Below are 16304 nucleotides of genomic sequence, written 5' to 3'. Positions count from 1 at the left end.
TCTGTTAGTGACAGCCTGTTCGTAACAGGGGGTGAGATAAGGGCTGCCCTGAGCCTTAATGTGTCAGATAAATTTATTAGGCAAAGGCGTGACAAAGCAGGATTCAGATAGGATGGCTACACAAAAGCCCTAACTTTAAGGCATTACTGGGTGGGCCTGTACTGGGTGGGCCTAGAAACAAAAAGAGTGCTGCCTAGTTGCTAAAAAGTAAATGATTATACTTTTGTCTTTTGACCTGTGGCTTGCTTTCTTATATACCATGTTTGTTTTGCTGCCAAGGCTGTAACTTTCATTAAATACTGCTATTTTAAGGTATGATCCCCTTTATGTCAATGGCCTCAGGCCAAGCACTCAAAAATCCTTAAACATGTGAAGGGGGGGGGGGGAGGTTACCACAAAAACAGCCTCTCACCTCTTCCCTGCATTGATGGTCAGCTGAGCTCCCAAGCTTATTTTGTAATCATTGCCACCAGCTCCTTTCTCACCTGCTAAAAGGACCTTGCAAGGATAGAAAAAGTTGTCGGGCTAATGGTGTTGATTCATGATCAACAGTGCTTAATTAACCACACGGACAGAGTAAACACATAAAAGACGAACACAGGCTCTGAACATTAACCTTATTCTGGAACCACCGATACTCTGCTTATATACCCATAAAGGCACCGACTAGTGGCGATTTTCGACACTTGTGACAAATAAAAACAAAAAGAAGTACCGTAAGAGCAAACCTGAACAAGGGGAGAACAAAATAGGCAAATCATTTTTTAAGCCGCCAACATGTGGAACAACGGACTAATAACAGAAAAAAAAATGCAATGGTAACAGAAAATGGGTGACAGACGTAAGCTAACAATTAACACAGCAAAACGCACAAGATGAAGTACACTAAAACTGAAAGAAAAAGTGCATGACAAGAAAGATGAAGCCAACAATTGACCGCTAAATGCAGAAGATGAGCACTAAATAGCTAAAACAAAGCAAATGAAGGAAATGCTCATGAGCAACAAGGGTGAAGTCTACAATTACATTGCGAAAGGATGAAGATGAGGTGCATAAAACGAAACAATAAAGATAAAATGTCAAGAAATGAATTCAACAAATGTTATAAAGCTAAAACCAGGCTAGATTAGAGAAGTCCATAAAGAAAGGCAATCTTTTTTTCCAAGAGTGAAATGGAGGGGGTGCTAACACAATCATCCTTGAGCCTCAAAATCTTGGCAGCTTTAACTATTTCATGTGTCAGCTTATAATGATGTGTTTTTAACACAGTTTTTTTTTTTTGAATATTGGGTGGCATGGCTTCTTTAAGTCGGTTCCTGCAGTGGACGGGCAGATTCCTGGGGGATATACCTGATAAGTCATTTTAATGCTCCGTTAGCCTTCATCGGCCAGTTGGTCCATGTATAGCTTACGGCAAGTGAAAGGCTTAGAGTGAGCGCCTTCCGCACGTGCTGCTAAGGGTTTTCTGTGCTTCTTAGTGCGGCCTCTTTTTTATTTATTTTTTTTTTTTGCTTTTATTTTTCATTAACGATTTGCCAAAGCTGCAATAGTTGCTCGAGGGCAGAAAACAACGTCAACTCCTGCTTTCTTTTCACTCGTCGTAAAGTTGTGGGGAAATTTGGTGCATGTAAGGAATCCCTGGAACATTATCGTGTTGCCTATGTGCTTCAGCACTTTTTCTGAGACAGTGGAAAGGACTTGTAACGGGTACCCTGATTGCGTGAGCCTGCATACCTTTTTCGAGAAGCTTTCTTGTAATTTGTGCTCGCATGACTTGTTCAGGGCATTGACAAGGGCAGACTGGATGATATTTCTTCTAACCAGCTTTGAACGAGCGGAGTCATATTATAGGAAGGGCTAGTTGCCCCTTGGTTCAAATGCCCAGCTCACGTGACTGGGTGTGAAGATGCTTAGTTCCAAGAAGCACATGGAATCATTGTCTGGCATTTCTTGCTTTAATTCAAGGGGAGCCAGGATACTCTTAAAGACACTCAAAACTTCAGGTACTTCATGAAAAAAGGTTTCTACGTCACGGTCTAAATTAACTAAGAAGTCGTCCCCAAAGCAGAAAATTTTTTGAATTCGTGAGCTTTCAAAGTGATTCCCGAGACTACTGTCATGCATAACTAACAACAGATCACTGAGCAAGGGAGTAAGTAATACATGATATGATGCAGATCCCGTGCTTTTGGATAAGGTGTGAATCATTCCTTTCTGCAAATGTTTATTTTAGATACACAGAAAACAATTCTAAGAGACCATCTACAGAGACACCACACTCACTCTGGGAGGATATGGTTCCATGTCTGTCAATAGCTTTGCGAACGCATTTCATGAGGTCCATCTTGAGGTATAGAATAAAACAAGCCTTTTGCATTTATAGAAAAGGCATGATAGGCTTTGTTTCTTTTCCCGTTCAAAAACCTAATGACTACATCTGCATTCTTTACCAGAAAGGGATCATCGATAAAAAGCAATTTCAGGTTGCCATGCAAATACATAGTGACGTCTTTCTGCCAGATATACCTCTCGTGCCCTCTGTGCATTATTGTTTCGGAGGATACCTGGCAGAAAGACGTCTCTATGTATTTGCAAGGCAACCAGAAATTGCTTTCTATCGGTGATACCTTTCTGGTAAAGAATGCAGATGAAATCATTAGGTCTTTGAACTGGAATAGAAAGAAAGCCTACCGTGTTTTTCTACAGATGTTAAAATTATTTTATTCTATACCTCAAGATGGGGGACCTCATGAAATGCGTTCGTGAAGCTATCGACAAACCTGGAGCAGTATCCTTCCAGAATGAGTGTGGTGTCTCTGTAGATGGTTTCTTGGTTATGCTTTCTGTGTACCTAAAATCAACATTTCTAGAATGGAATGGTTTACACTTTATCCAAAGTCACAGGATCTGCATTGGAGCATGTATTGCCCCGTTATCAGTGATCTGTTCTTAGCTATGCATGACAAAAGTCCAGGAACCATTTCAAACACTAACAAGTTAAAAATATTTTCTGCTTTGTAGATGATTTCTTAGTACCTTTTCGACTGTGACAAGGAAGCCTTTTTTTTCATGAAGTACCTGAAATTTTTAGTGTCCTTAAGAGTGCCCTGGCTCCCCTTAAATTTATGCACGAAATGCCGGACAATGATTCCATGCATATCCTGGAACTAAGAATCTTCTTTACACCCAGTTATGTGTGCCGGGCATTTGGACCAAGGGGAAACAATCCCTTCCTAACATGCAGCTCCGCTCGTTCCAAAGCTGGTCAAAAGAAATATCATCCAGTCTGCCCTTGTCAACGCCTTGAACAAGTCATGCGAGCACAAATTGCAAGAAAGCTTCTTGAAAAAGGTATGCAGGCTCACGCAATCAGGGTGCCCATTACAAGTCCTCTCCACTGTCGCAGAAAAAGTACTGAAAAACACCAAGTGCAAAAACACAACCACTGGCTGAAGTGCACAGGCCACGCAAAAAGGTTGCAGTGATTCGTTGCATGCACCAAATTTCCCACAACCTTACGATGAGTGAAAAGAAAGCAGGAGTTGACGTTCTTTTCTGCCCCTGAGCAACTATTGCAGCTTTCGTGGATCGTTAATGAAAAAGAAAAGATGCCGCACCAAGAAGCACAGAAAACCCTTAGCAGCAGTGTACAGAAGGCGCTCACTCTAAGCCTTTCACTTGCCGTAAGGTATACATGGACAAACACGCCCTTTTTGATGCATCAATGAAAGGCTAATGGAGCATTAAAATGACTTCTCAGGTAATCCCCCAGGAATCTGCCCGTCCACTGCAGAAACTGACTCAAAGAAGCCATGCCACTCAATCTTTGAAAAAAAGAAAAAACAGTGTTAAAAACACATTGGTAAAGCTGACACATGAAACAGTCGAAGCTGCCAAGATTTTGAGGCTCAAGGATAATTGTGTTAGCACCCCCTCCATTTCACTTTTGGAAAAAGTGATTGCCTTTCTTTATGGACTTCTCTAATCTAGCCTGGTTTTAGCTTTGTTGCATTTGTTGAATTCATTTCTTGACATTTTATCTTTCTTGTTTGGTTTTATGCACCTCATCTTCATCCTTTCACTATGTTAATTGTTGACTTCACCCTTGTTGATCATGCGCGTTTCGTTCATTTGCTTTGGTTTAGCTATTTAGTACTGCTTGTGTTCTGCATTTGGCAATGTCAATTGTTGGCTTCATTGTCGCTGTTCATGACGCTTTTTTTTTCAGTTTTAGTGCACTTCATCTCATGCATTTTGCTGTGCTAATTGTTACCTTTACCTCTGCTACCCATTTTCTGCTCTCCTTCCACATTCGTATTTTTTTGTACTTATTAGTCCACTTTCCATGTGTTGGCGGCTTAAAAGATAACTTACCTATCGCGTTCTCTCCTTGTTCGGGTTTGCCCTTTCGGTACTTTTTTTGGTTTTTATTTGTCACATTAGTTTTTGTTGCCACAAGTGTCAAAAATCGCCACTTGTCTGTGCCTTTATGGGTATATAAGCAGAATATCAGTGGTTACAGAATAAAATTGAAGTTCAGCACCTCTGTTCGTCATTTATGTGTTCTTTACTCTGGCAGTGTGGTTAAGAGCTGTCAATCATGGCTTACAAGAATGGGCATTTTCTGCCGCAGCATTCTTTCCCTATCCTCACGGCGCACATTGTGAAAGTGCACCTTGAAAAGCTTTGTAGCCCATTACACTAGCTTGGCTTCCTAAGGTCGCTGATATGAAAGTCACTGAAAACATTTCAGGCATTAAAAGCCAATTTGCAAAAAAGGGTCCTGCACACTGCAAATTCTGATGAGTTATGGAAGGCCATCAAAAGTGCGTGGAAAGAGCTGAAGCCGATGCAACACTGTCGTGCCAGTGCTCTATGACTCCTTGCCATGCCAAGTCTGCTGTCATAGAGCTCGGTGATGACTTCCTCCGCTACTCAACTTCCTGTGTGCACTCAACATTGGTCCCCACCCTCATTTTCTTGTTTTTTTTTGTGTGTGTGTGTTTCAGCAAGCACGCAGCAGGTCACTGAAATGTTTCCAGATTTTTTTTTTTAGATGTAGGACATTTTGCATTATTTTGCACAGCAACAAAGAATATTCTTTATGACTCGACAATTAATTCGTGAGCCATTCTTAGCAGCTTCTCTTTCTTATGAGCATGACCTAAATAGCAACTTTACTTTTTTGAGGTTTCAAAGTGGCTTTATAACAGCATGTCCATGCTGCAGCTATAAAAAAAGTATGCATACTGTTTATAAGTGACTTTTCTGCAGAAGAAAAAAAGTATGCCAGGAAGTGAAAAATGAACAATTCATTTTCTTCGGATTAACTCACGATCACTTCCTTGATTGGCTGCTACACACGACACTAATCTTCAGAACATAAAGTGCAAGCAAACACACTCGCATACTCAAGCTGCTTGCCCATCTGAAGTGCCCTAATATGCAATGACGTCCTCAGACAGAACAGCCTAGGAGACCATGGCAACAGCTGACCGCACTTTGTGGGCATGTGCTTAGCCTAAGGCCGCGGTTCCTCTACTTGTACAGCATAGGTAGGCAAATAAAGCATTTATCACCATTAATCATGGTAGTGCCTTTTGGGAATCATGTGACGGAAGAACACACTTACGAGCTTAATGCTGTTCACGGGACGCCTTTAGCAACCAAGCAAGCATCCACCCTGAGCAAGCAGCTGTCTTCCAGGAGAACATTTTCAAAAACAGTGTACACATGGAAGTGCAAGGAACAAAACTGTAATGCCTCACTCAACCGGACGTAAACGTGACTGCCGATGCATATTTGTGATGATAAAAAATGGAAGTTATTAAAGTATGTATGCACAAGAACACATACTTCTGTGTCTACGGAAGAAAATTAGCGGTTACAGCACTGCCAAAACAAATAGCGCCTACGCGCCTCCCATGTTCGAACAAGCGACAATGCGACTGCTCCCAGTACAAGAAAATAGCGCTTGGTAAAACTGAGGCTTCAAAATATGTGCTAATGAACAGAAGTCTACACGCTTTTGCGCGTATTTTAAACTTGCAGTTGCGGAAAAAAAAAATAGAAGCGAACCTTACCTGAATGACTCCATTATTGTCCGGAGACCGTTGATGCCGTTGGCGAGCGAGCATTGAAAGCAAGTTGCAGGTCATACATATCTGTGTGCGCGCTGCAAATGGTGAACACTTCGAAGGCTTGAGGCTTGCGATGCATTTCATAATGATATAACAGGGTAGTTTAAGAGGTCAAGCCGGCGGTAATAAAGGATTGCTAAGCGAAATACGATGTAACTGACAGGCCGCAAGAACAAACAACGCACAGCTAACGCAGCGCTTGAACTGAACAAGGAGAGCAACAGTTGCGCAACGCAAAAAAAAAAAAAAGAAAGAAGAGGGAGCATGAGTTTGATAACTATCAAGTATTTGTGATGCATAAATTATTTTCAAATAATAAAGTTCATTTGTGAAGTTAGATAGTCGTAGGTTATTCATTTCTTCAGGTAAATTTGGTTTGAGCAGTTGACAGTTTCGTAGTTGAAAACAGTAGCAGACGACACGCCTGGAAGCCTTTACCCTTGATAGCTGATTACTACTATTTAATGCGGTATCACGCAGACAGGAGGAAAAAATGAAAAAGAAGCCTGCTTCAATGTCCAATACGGACACTTGTGCTGCCCGAGCAACAATCGAAACATGTGTGGTACGGAAAGTTATAATTTCTTTATCGCAGGAGTAAAACAACCTTTAACGCTATCTAAATCTGCAGGAGTAGAATGTTCACTTTACTCATTTTTTCTTGGAAGATTGAAAGGCCATTTCACTCTTCCTCGCATATGGCAGGAGTAAAGTGAGATCTGCAGGAGTAATTAGGCTGTTTGACTCTTGAAATAAGAGTTCCAGTTCTTAGAGTGTAAGACAAGGGCGCCAGACCGTTATCGGCCATAATAACGACGAACACTGTGTAGGGGAAGGGATGTTGTCTCATTGCTGTCACAGCATGCTTGTGTGGCGTCACGGGTCAGGTGATAGCGGCTATAAAAGGAGCTGCACTTTATCATGGTTGTTCTTCATGTGCCAGACAGCGTCTGAATAAACCCAGGCATATGTCGTTCTCTCTTGTCATGCGTGCTACTTGGTGAAGACACAAGTTAGTACCACAATGTCTTGAGATCTAGTTTAGTATGCCAAGATTTTTACAGGGCTCTTCAACCATGCGTCCTTTCTTTAGGGCTGAATTTATTGACATCTTTTTTTTTCAAGCGGCAGGATCATTGTGGTCGTGAATACAGCATGAGCGCTAATTTTCGTTTCGGCGAACCTCAAAGCAAACTGATTGGGTAGGTGAAATCAGTAAGCACTGATTAAATACTGAATTAGGGTAGTTTACTTATAGGGGGTAATGCTACGTTTTTGACGCAAATAATAGCGGCCTTCGCGTGACTTCAATGTTTTACGAAAAGTTAGTAATGATCTATGAACCTTGTAGGGTCTAACTGGATTGCCGCAAGTCTTTCGACCCACACTAATTACGGCCTCACTAACACGGCTTAGTCTAAAAATAATACGTGTTGACTGGATAACTTTTAATTTCTTATGTTATTGAATTACTCCTCAGTATTTGTAGCCTAACTTGTCCTTTTGCCGATGTTCGTGTAATCTACCCTACAAAAAATGTCTATTCTTATTTTACGTTACTTATAACTGACTAATGTGAGGTCGCAACTTGTGGTGTACTACTTAAAAGCAACTGAAAGGTAATGTGGCAAAATGTAAAGGAAGGAAATTTCCGCAACCAATCACCCTTTGTTTAATATTTATTCACTATTCTAAGGATGACTTGGCTGTAGCTGCCAAGTACCTGGAAGTGCGCAATATAAATAAACTATTTGACAGATGCAAAAGAGCGACATATCATTCAAAATATATTTGTTTCTCTGACATGAGAAACAAAAGCCTTTGGTGTACTGCTGCTACTGAAAAATATTAGTTACGTATGTGCGACGCAATCTTGAATATTCTTGTTCCATATGAGACCCTGGTCATTTTTTGTTCAGCAGCCGGCATTAAGTGGAAACCCAGGAAATCAGATGCATTTACAATTAGTGCTATCACTCTGCAGAATCTTTTAACACTAATGAAAGGGTATACATTTGTCCGATGTTGTCCGTCGTAAAATTTCCAAAATGTAACTATATCATAAAACATATTACCCTACCAACCCTGAGATTTTGACTTGCCCCCGAGGGAATTGTTTGCTGCAACATGGCGATGTATGCAACATACAGCGTTGCCTAAATCGCCAAAACACGACGACATACGGATATTATTTGGCACCCGAAATGGGTCTTAACTGGCACCTGTTCTAGTTAAACTAGTCACTTTCGCCTACAATGGCCGCTTTTAGAATTTCACTGATTAATATTCTATTATTGGATTGTTTTGATCCTCACTTTCGTCTTCAGTCTGTTGCGTTTGAACATTTTGTATTTCTGTGACTGTGGTGTGATGTGATTGCTTTATATTTTGTTCTATCCAATGTACACTCTACTGCGTATTGATCCCTTTGTGTTTGAGAAGGATTCTTGCTTTTCGTTAAATCCAGTGAAAATGTAGCATTGCATACCCTTCTCAATATTTCTGGAATCTCGGAGGACGAAATAAATGAAAAGCTCTCCTTTAATCCTGTGGTGTCTTTCTCGCTTTTCGCAGGGAACTCTGGAGAAATATAACGTCGACATCGATGACGTAATGGGATCATTTGTCGTAAGTGGTGTGCACTGCGCCATAGGAAGGCTTGCTCTTTTTTCTGTGCACTCAGAAAAGTCGAGGTAATGTCGTGCACACTAGATTCTTTATACCTTGCTGCCAAAACGGACACTTCTAAAAAAAACTTTTCTTATTTTTTGGAAAAAAAAGTATTTTGTTGCTCCCACAAGAATCGCAGGCAAACTGATTTATTCCATCCGCTGCTCGTGGGGTCCTTCCCTTATTTATCACAGCGCATGACGCCACCTCACCTCATAGAACACAGCGCTGAACGAGCCACCACAGGGCCTCTCCCTTTGGGGATGGAGTCGTCCTAGCGAACAGCCGAAGTGAAAGCGGCAGGGAGATGTCTCGTTGGGAAAAGAACGCAAAAAGGATTGGAAGCGTAGTTGTTGAAAGTAGCAAGATGTTGTCGACATGTACGGTATGAAAGCGATACTGGAATACGACGGTGTCGTGAGTGTTGACGACAGTTCCAGCGACGAGAGGTCCAGTATAGGGTGCCTGAAATAGCGGCGGGAACAATCAACGTGTAAGAGGAAGTTGTTGCTGTCCCTTAAACCGCGATGGACAAAGGACGCCTTAATGTTGAGCGCCAGTCGGAGGGGCGGATATACGGGTCAATATTGTAGACAGCTGTACAGTGTAAGCTATGCCTAAAGCACAGACGCCGCTATTGTCAAGGACACAAGAAATCGGCCGGTAGACACAACGATGTGCCATAGACGGGATGAGAAGAGGCGCATCCCAGACCTTGTTTGATGGCCATACGAATTCCTAAAAGACTACTGGCACTTAGAGTGGTTGACGCTAGCTCATTAGTAAATTATAGAGCCAAATTTCCACATTTTGTTGCGAAAGCAATACTACTGTAGGTTTCGAGCCTTCAGCGTAGCGCGGCCACGTCTTGCTCACGGGGCGCTGTGACATCACAACCTACGTTACTCGAGGGTGTGAGCTGGGCTACCAACTCACTCGGTCGACAGGAGCTGCCAATTTGGGTCTCTCGTTTCACATGGGATGGTTATGTTAAAATCAGCCTTTTAGGACCTTGCATTCACATTACCCCACTAATACCCTCTTTACACGGCCGGCCTAACCACGGTTACGATTAACCGATGTTACCGAACTTAACCACGATTAACCGCCAATCGCGGGTGCTTACACAGCTCGCCGTCGTTCTCGGTTACGGCCGCCATTGCCCATAAAGTGCAACCAAAGCGCCGCGGAGATCTGCTGAACGAAGCAGCATTTACAAATATCTTATTTATAACGTAGTTTCCGGAGTGCCGTCCGACAAGGCGTCAACAGCGCGGTAAAGCCCCGCACAATGGCAGCACCTCATCGACCACCGTAAACATCGCCGCGTTGGCCCCTCCTCCCGCAGACCGTACGCGGACGACACGGCGGCTCGCTAGCGCCGATGTCAGAAATAAAGCGTGCTAAATTTATGGCATCTGCAATATTATGCCGAACATGATTGAATCACAAGTGAGGACCACGGACCAGCGGCAAATTGCTGGTAGGACCGATAACCGCGATACTATCAAGTTTCTGCTAAAGCCAGCTGCCGCCGGGCCATTGCGGCTCACTGCTGCGCTTATACTAGCGCTGCGATTAATGCGTCGCCAAAAGTAATCATATCGTTATTTTACGGCGGCAGAATAGGATTAACAATAAGGAAGTTTCATGAGTACGCCATTTCGACAGCGTTGATCAGTTTCAAAGCGCCGACCGGCGCGGCTTCAAAGAGAAACAATTTAAGCCTATCAGCGAGTAGGGGACTACGCACCCCGCCATCGTTCGCCGCGCTCACACGCTTCACCGCCGCGATAAGTGTAACGTACCCCAGCTTGCACGCAGCATCCCACACTGCAAGCATTGCGAACTTGTGCACTTTCATGATAAAGCTAAGGCCGCGTATTTTTTGACATTCCGCGCTAAGCACAAAGCCGCGCAAATGATACTGCTGACAAAAGACGGTTCTTCCGCATGCAGACGCTTGGCTGTAGGCCGTAACCGAAGAAGCCTGACGGCACAGTAGACAACGCCTATTCAATACGGGCGAACGACTACACTGTTGAAGCAGACACGCTCGTACGCTTCGTGCACTCGGGTGCCGACGAGCAGCCTCCGTCAACAGACGCCGCCATAACCTCGGTCAACGACGCAAACCGAGTTCGCCAAGCTCGGTTTGCAATAACCGCGGTTAGCAGAGTAACCGTGGTTTGGTCTGCCGTGTTAATAGGCTACCCACGGTTTCGCGTAACCGCAGTTACGTTAATCGTGGTTAACTCTGCCCATGTAAATAGGCTATAAGGCACGTTCAATCAGCTTGGTTAAAGCGGGGCTGAGGAAGAAGCAAAAAGAGAAGAAGAACGCTTTGTCATCCGCAGCTAATGCTACCTCTCAATGTTTGGTTCAGCAGCGTTGAACCCTTGTAATTTTTTTGTTTCAAAGCCAATTCAGAAATGTTCACCCATCTTTCCTCACATTTTGGGGGTGCCATATCCCCTTAAATGTGTCGATCACCGAAAGTCCGACGTCAGCGGCTGTCCGCCGTCGCCAGCATTGGCTCTTCGAGCAAAACATCACGAGGATGGCGCTTGCAGGCGGTAGCCAGCAGCTGACATGGCCGCGCACTGACTGAATGTAGGTGTGCCTCATATTACGTATTGCAGGAGTTGCCAAGCGGGGCCTCCCCTTACAAAAATGGTCGTCAACAGTCTTTAGAATTTGTATTAACACCTTATTGACTCTAACAATATTGTACGTACTTTTAATCTCCATCATCATCATCATCAACAGCCTGATTATACCCACTGCAGGGCGAAAGCCTCTCCCATATTTCTCCACTTAACCCGGTTCTGTGCTAGCTGCATCCACTTGACCCCTGCGAACTTCTTAATCTCATCCGCCCACCTAACTTTCTGCCGCCCCTGCTACGCTTTCCTTCCCTTGGAATCCAGTTTGTTACCCTCAGCGACCATCGGTTATCCTCTCTTCGCACTACATGTCCTGCCCATGTCCATTTCTTCTTCTTAATTTCTACTAGAATGTCGGTAACCTGAGTTATTTCTCTGACCCACTCTGCACGCTTTCTATCTCTTAATGTTACACCTACCATTTTTCGTTCCATAGCCCTCTGGGTTGTCCTCAACTTAAGTAGAACTCTCTTGGTTAGCCTCCACGTTTCAGCCCCATAGGTGAGTAAAGACAAGATGCAACTGTTGTATACTTTCCTCTTGAGCGATAGCGGTAAGCTGCTAGTCATAATCTGCGAGTGCTTTCCAAATGCGCTCCATCCCAATCTTATTCTTCTTGTTATTTCCTTTTCGTGGTCCGGATCTGCGGTTACTACCTGTCCTAAGTAGGCATATTCGCCTACTACTTCCAGTATTTCGCTACCTAATGTAAACTGCTGTTCCTTCCCGAGGCTGTTGAACGTTACCTTAGTCTTCTGCATATTGATTTTCAAGCCTACCTTTCTACTTTTCCTGTCTAAGTCATCAATCATTATTTGCAGTTCATCCCCCGAGTTGCTTAGCAAGGCAATGCCATCAGCAAATCACAGATTACTGAGGTATTCTCCATCTAACCTTATCCCTAACTGCTCCCATTCCAAATCTCTGAATATTTCCTCTAAACAAGCTGTGAATAGTACTGGGGAAATTGTGTCTCCTTGCCTAACACCTTTCTTTATGTGAATTTTGTTACTTTCTTTATGCAGCCCCTGATTTCGCAATGCCTGAATCACCGCCGAGGTTTCAACTGAGTCAAATGCTTTTTCGTAATCAATGAATGCTATGTATAAGGGCTGGTTATATTCCGAGCATTTTTCTATCACCTGATTGATGGTATGGATATGATCGATAGTAGAGTACCGTTTCCGAAACCCTGCTTGATCCTTTGCTTGATTGCAGTCTAATCTCTATGGACATGTGTAAATACGAAGTTCATACACGGTTACTTTTGTGTCTTTAGATCAGTTCACATAAAGTTAGTACATAGCAAGTTGTTAGGTGAATATACTTCTCTGTATATACGCCTGTAAATATACTGCAGGGGCGTAGCCAGGGCTCTGTTTCGAGGTCAAAACACCTTCCGAAAGTTTTTGAACTCCTTTTTTCGACCTTTTTTGCAATGTTTTTATCGATGCCGTATAACGCCCTCGACAATTATGTTTGGTTATACCACTCATACATAGCTATTGCAATATATTGAAGCAATTTGGCATGTCAGAAAAAATGTTGAGATCGAAAGTATATAGTCCCAATTAACTGACCGAGTGCATGCTGTTCATTGCAAATCATATTTGAATTACTTTTTTTATTTTTATTATGAGTATCATCTGTTAAAAAAAAGAAATGGAAAAAGACAATTGATACGACCAATTTGCAAGAATCATTGATAAAAACGTATAAGTTTATATTTTGAAAAATTTAACTGGTTATATTTCACTCTTTCTTCATCGCGCATTTCTTCGTCAAGCGTCCGCTCTGTTGAGGACGCACTGAGCCCTGTTATCGAGCTCGCTCGCACCATTAAAGATTAAACATCACAAATGGAAGGTAAACGCGGACGGCACGGCGTCAGCCACCGCGCCGCCAACTTTACGATGGCGAATGTGCGCTGTGTGGTGTTGTCGGGTTACATCGCGCGATGCTCTCCAAGAGGCGCACGCCATGGATGCTCGGATCCACGTAGCCCAGAAGCTGTATGGGCGGGACTTTAGCATTATTTGATGGTATACACACAACTATTGAGTATATGCACATGCTCAGTAAAATACCGAACGAGCTCCCCCCCCCCCCCCCCCCTCCGCCACCTTCCCTTTTCACGCTCCGAAATTACTGGAAAATGGAGAGTGCTTTTCCCTGACGAGGACAAAACGTTCACCAGAAAAAAATGAACTTCTCTTTTTTTTTTCTTTTCGACATTTACGACCTGAAACGGATGGTCGGGTCTGGTGAGGGGTGTGATGTGAACCCTATCTTTAATTCGCCTGTCTGAGCGGACTTGACAGCCGTGACATGTCCTGCAGTGTCGCTTTACGTCCCCTTCTAAGCCTGGCCAGAAAAAGCTGTACTTAATTCTGGTCTTTGTCTTCCGTGGCCTCAAATGGCCTCCCCAAAGTGACTCATGCGCAAGGCAGAGTACCTCTTCACGCCTGCTAAGGGGGAGCACAAGCTGCTTCACTTTGCTACCGGATATCGAGTCCCAGTGATGCAACAAGCCGTCTGAAACAAACATGCCTGCCTTCCCTGCCTTTGCGTCAGCCCACGCTTTCTTTAATGTTTCGTCTGATACTTGGGCGGATCTGAATACCTGGCGCTGTTTTAGGGCTGCGTCCGCGTCATCCTGGATCGAGATTACATCTTCCTTCTCGCTTTCTTCCAGATCTACTTCACAGGGCTGTTCCGTCGCCACACCCTGCTCACCACTCATTAGTTTGTCTGCCTCAGGCCCCGCCGCTTGCTCCTCGTGTGATGTAGAGTTCAGCTTTGCGCTCTGCTCCGCCATAGTGACAGACGCGTTAACTGCTTCAGACAGAGGGCAGGCCTTATTCATAACAAGTGCCTCATAACGACTGTCTATCTCCGAAAGCAGTTCCCAATCCTCCCTGGAGAGCAAACAATCCACTCCCTCCGCCAGCTTATCAGAAAGCGCGCATGCAATGTCTACTGCCTCGGGCCCTGCTATGTGTGCGGTGGGCCGCCTGATGTTTACTGCAAGAGTGACCAGTTTTGCGTTAACCGTCTTCCCAAAAGCCGAAACTAGCTTTATCGAGCCGGATGGCTCCCAACATATACTTGGCACGAGGCCTTCCCTAACCACGGTTATCTCGCTGCCGGTATCAATTATAGCTGTCGCCGGTATCCCTGCGCACTCAATCTCCACCTGCTGTAGCTTCGATTTGCGTACCTCGTCGAATGACTGGGGCGTTTTCATCTCTGCTACTAGGGTTGTCTGGGAGGTTACCGACGCCGGTGTTTCGCATGCCTCTACGTTGGCTACAGCTACTTTTTGAGCTCGAGCGCGTTTCTCCTTCTTCTGCATGCTTTGTGAAGCGCGAGGGCATTCCTTGGCACGGTGGCTAGATGCGCGGCACTCATAACACTGAATTGGCGTTTGCTATCATTGTTCGCCGCTTGCGGGGGTCCCTTCGGTTTTTCCGCATACACAACAATCGCCCCTTGCCCTTAGCCTGTTCGAACGTTTGGAGAACGTCAGATATTTCATCCGGTTTTAGCCACCTCTTCTCCTCACGAAGACGCACATGCTCTAAGCCCTCAGGGCTGAAACTACCCTTTATGCGATCTGCGATGATTAATGATACCAGGTCGTCTTTGGTTTCTACGTCCCGTGACCGAAGGTAGGACTGAAAGTACGTCTTTGTGCGCGAGGTGAACTGCGCCCAAGTTTCATCGCGGCGTTTCGTCGCGCGCTCAAAGCGCTCGAGGTATTCTGAGGGGTTAAGCTTCAGCTCCTTTAAAACGGCTCTTTTTACCGACTCGTAGCTGCCACACTCATCGTCCCCGAGGTTACGGAGAAGGTACCTGACACGCTCAGCTAGTGCTGGCATGATTAAATGAACGCGGCTTTCGTTTGGCACCTTGTACGTCGTTAAAATTCTCTCGACTTCCTCGAACCATAACGGCACGTCCGCGTCACACGGCAGCTTCAGTCCCTTAAGGACTTTAGCGCATTGGGAGACTGGATCGGGCCCCATTAGACGCTGATCGTCAATGTCTGACCTTACAGACGTCTGCCCGCTTCCCGCTATCGCCATTGCAACCGCTGGATCTAGCCCAAGTTTCTGTAACTCTAGGCGTTCCTGTGAAAGAATTTTCAATTTTTCCAGCTCAAAATCTAGTTCCATGCGGCGAATTGCAACCGCATCGGATATCGACATCTCCGCTACTTCACGTAGCGCTCCTGTTACAGGCTGAGTTGTCGCTTGCTGCGACTGCTCGCTGTCGTCTGTTATATCTCCCCCTGTCTCTCTCTCGCCTACGCTCGCCATCATGCTCCGTGTTAAAACCATACGCCACTTTACACTTGAGCCATAGCCACTTCAACAAAGTGCAAGAAATACCGCTTACCCGTGCTGGTGTCGCCAGTTGGGGCCTCCGTCCCTTGGTGCCGCAGCCTCGTCGGAGTCCTTCCCCAGAACGCTGCCTCTGGTTCGGGGTCTGGATCACCTTGCTGCTTCTGGCTGGACGTGCAGACGCTTGTTGCCTAGTGGGTTCCGAGGGCCTGGGTGCTCTGGGTGATGCTCGTGGTCGCTGGTTGCCGAACCCTGTCGGGCTGCGCCAGGGATGTTTAGCTGTCTTCGGCAGGTAGAGAAGCAGACGACGATGATACAGAGATGGTGGTCAAGAGGAGATATATATTTACAGAAGCAAAAGAGTATACATAGGCAAAGTTACAGCAACAAGCACACAGACAACTGTAACTTAAAAGAAAATGAAGACTCTCACACAGAGAAGTCACTTTACAGGCCCTTACTTTCCTTCCGAGAGTTTCGGT

This window comes from Amblyomma maculatum, chromosome 10, assembly GCF_055883805.1.
Source record: "Amblyomma maculatum isolate TAMU_Amacu chromosome 10, ASM5588380v1, whole genome shotgun sequence".
NCBI lineage: Eukaryota > Metazoa > Arthropoda > Arachnida > Ixodida > Ixodidae > Amblyomma > Amblyomma maculatum.
Note: the sequence above shows the minus strand (reverse complement) of the source record.